The sequence below is a fragment of the Netta rufina genome (assembly GCF_964035555.1).
Source record: "Netta rufina genome assembly, chromosome: 1".
Taxonomy (NCBI): Eukaryota; Metazoa; Chordata; class Aves; order Anseriformes; family Anatidae; genus Netta; species Netta rufina.
The window spans coordinates 5,904,082-5,907,850 of record NC_140123.1 but is presented as its reverse complement, the minus strand read 5'-3'; positions in this window follow the sequence as shown (position 1 = coordinate 5,907,850).

The window sequence follows — 3,769 nt, the reverse complement described above, 5'->3', positions numbered from 1 at the left end:
TAGGGAAAATGCTTGTCTTGGGAATGGTTCAGTCATCTGTGCAGGAGCAAGAAGAAAAGGGAGACCATGAAGGGTAAGTGGCTCTGAAGTAGAGTACAGAGATGAGGGTCAAAAGGCTTAAAGGTCTAGAGGGCAAGACATATGAGGAGGAGCTGAGGTCCCTTGGTTTGTTCAGCCTAGAGCAGAGCAGGCTGAGGGGAGGCCTTATGGCAGCCTGCAGCTCCCTCACAAGGGGAGCAGAGGGGCAGGCGCAGAGCTCTGCTCCCTGGGGAGCAGCAACAGGACTCAAAGGAATCATCTGTAGCCATGCTAAGACCTGTCATGGCTGTGGTGTAAATCCATGGGCACCAATAGCCTGGTTCTTGTCAGGGCTGAATGTGGCCTAGTGCACTCTTGTACAGAGTTAGGCACATGCCATCCTTTCCTGACTGGGGCTCCATCTCTTACTCGCTATTTACTTTTATAGTTCCTAGATTTATTTGTTAATTATTATTTAAATTGTGAGAATTGTTTAGAAAGAGCTTGTTTTCTTTTTATAGCTCATTAAAGTTAAACTTCTGGAAGCAGTATACAGCAGCAATGATAAACAGACTTTAACTGCCGTTTCCTAAGATGGTTCCCTTAATGGGCTCATAAATACAGTTGCTGGTTGTTTATTCTTTCATTACTGGGATCTATGGTTTAACGAAAAACCTCTGGTGAATCTGCAAATATCTACATTTACATTTGTAATGGTTATAGAAAACTTGAGTGTAGATTAACTCCAGGCCAATGTTCCTCAAGCTTGAGTCCATAATGTCACATGATGTCTTGAGCTTGGAAGTGAAAATGGAGATAACATAACTCTTCCTCCTTGCATTGCCATGAGGAAATCAGTCTGGAAGCAGGGAGCAGAACAAATCAGGTAGGGTTTGTTAGGCTCCTTGAAACCCATATGATGGGTGGTATCTGAGGCTCCATCAAGTGCAAGGTCATCATATACTGCTAGCTGACTTCATTTCTAGCTCTTAAATCATTTTAAAGGAAGATAAATAACTGTCTGTTAATTTTCATTAATACAGTTATTTGCATTAATATTAATGAGCGCATTATCATAATATGACATTTACTTGTAAGCGGAATGACACCTACTGTGTACGATCAAATGTGATGTTAATGAGAGGTGTGGTCCATTTCACTGTGAAGGAGAATTCCTTCACACAAATTTGCCCATTTCTGTGTGAATGAGAGGGGAACTTATTCCAAGACAGACATTAATACGTTAAGCTGTGGGCCATGCTATAGGGGAAAAACTTAAGTCATTCTTTAATGTTACTTTACACCCTTTAAAGCTGTGTTCATATTGCTGTCCTTTAGGGTAAACAAAAGAATCAAGGAAAGGTGAAGAGAAGGTTAAAAAGTTTTGCCTGGTTGCTTCTTTTTTAATTTAAGCTTTTGGTGTGCAGACACTTGCACACCAAGTATCATGGTTATATATATACGCATCTGTAGTTCCCAGTAACACAAAGACTGCTCCCTCCCAATGACTTGAAATTCTCTAGCTATGAAAGCTAAAGTACATCACATAGTAAGATAATCACTATTCTTTATTATTATTATTATTATTATTATTATTATTATTATTATTATTGCTATTTACATTCATTCCACCATTTCCATTTTCCTTTGTGGCTCCTGGCCCCTAGTCTTCATTTTGATGAAGATCTTTTGCAAGAACTTGCAGAGCACATTAAAGCTTTCATATGAAATTCTGCCTTGCTTCCAAAGTGTCTCATTTCTCTTTTCAGAATGAAAGCAAAGCTATAGGCTCTAATGTTGCATGATTATTGAGTACCTCCAAAGGTCTCCACCAGTGACATCTCCTCCATACAGTTCCTCACATTCTCTATAAGTGATTACATTCACAGTAAGTGCAATGCATGGGATCCTATATTCCCTAATCACAGGAGTTTCCTGGAATACAATGTTAAATTTCTACAAATATGGTTATTTTAAGCTTTAATCCCTCACAACAGCTAAACCAGGATAATTACACAGAAGTAATTAAGACATTCTGCACACTGTAAATCTCATTGAGCAGCTTGTTTTCACTGTGAGCGTTTTCTTCTGGTGCAAACTTTTCTTGTTCTCTCTCTCTTTTTTTTTTTTTTTTTCATTTTGCAAACTGTTTTATATATGCATTTTTAGAAATCCACTTGCAAATCTATTCATATACATTTGGCTGTGCAATTTACTCATAATGAGTACTCAGTATACATGGCGTGCCACGCTTTTTCTTTCTGGAGTATTTTACGGATTCTTTCTTTTTCTGGTGTTGAAGCTAACATGTGAAATGAAATGCTGTAAAATCTGCAGCACCAGTAGAGCATCATATAGTAAAGAGACAAATGTCATTGACTTCTGGATGGTTTGTACTGAAGGTTTCTAACTGTTCTCCAGACACTCAAGCTAAAAAATGCTATCATTGACTTGCACAGTTCTGTGGCAGATCTGAGAAAGAGCTCCAAGCTACAGACTTTCCATCAGCACATTCTTTTTCAACTCAGCTGTAAGTTCCCTGTCTCTCTCCTTTTAATAGTTATATTATCTGGTTTTAAAAGTCAGCTAATGAGTTTAATTTAGCAAAGCTCATTCTTTCCACAGCAGAGGATGCTGTAGAATCAGATAATGATGAAAATACTGTTTCCAGGATTAATAACAAGATTGCCTCAGTCCAGACATGAGGCTTAATACCTTTTTGCTGGCTTCTTTTTTGTATTGTACAAGCTCAAGGCCTGGAAGGAATGGGAAATATAGGCGAGAAAAACAATGGCAAGCAGCTGGGTTCTGTGTACAAAACACAATGCCAAAAACTCATGTCTTACTATATGAAAGCTCTGACAGCTGCTAGGACCAACTGCTTTGCTACCAGAGCCACACAGGGTAAACAACAGCTAACAGTACTATTTAAAGCTATTGAAAGTATTTAAATTCCCAGATTATCTATGAAAGGCATCAACAACATGTTTTGGGAGCCATCCTACTCACTTGGGCTATTTCATCATTAAAGGGGAGAAGGACCATTAGTGCTCGCTCAGAAGGCTTTTCCCACATTTATTTTAATATGTTGTTTCCACAGCAGGTCACAAATCATTAAGCACTTTAGAAGAGTTCTGCCAGATGACTAGGCAAAGGTTTGGAGGACAAGAGATACAGGTTTGTACTTCAATCTATTTTGACCTGCTGGACTACCTGGATAAATTTTTCACTTCTCTTCTGCTCTGTTCCATCTCTGTCTATTGGTATTAAGAAGTCTTCATGCAAAGGAGTGGACTCACTGTGTGCCTGAAAAGTTTCAGTTGCAACGGATCTTCAGCTGTAACTTGGGCTTCTGGAAGCTGCTTCCATTTAAATAATAACAACTTCAAACCAGCAATAATTCCATTCCTATGGAATAGATTGAGGGTGTGAGGAAACACAGGGAATCTTTCCAATCTTTGCCCACATCCAGGGGATGCTGTGGGAAGACCACTGGGCGCATCTACTGCTACTAGATTGCCCCAGCATAAAGGAAGGACTGATCAAAGAATGTCAACTTTTTACCCTGGTCACTTGTGCTAGAGTTCTGGCTGTAGGTTATGTGTAAAGGCAGCCGTTGCACACTGCAAGGAAAGGGCCATATGCAGTGTTCCTCTCTGGAAAAAGATAAACTTTGTAGTGATCCCATAGGAGTGATTCCATTGATGACCACACATATAACAACTTTGTGGATTTGGGTATTGGTGTTCCC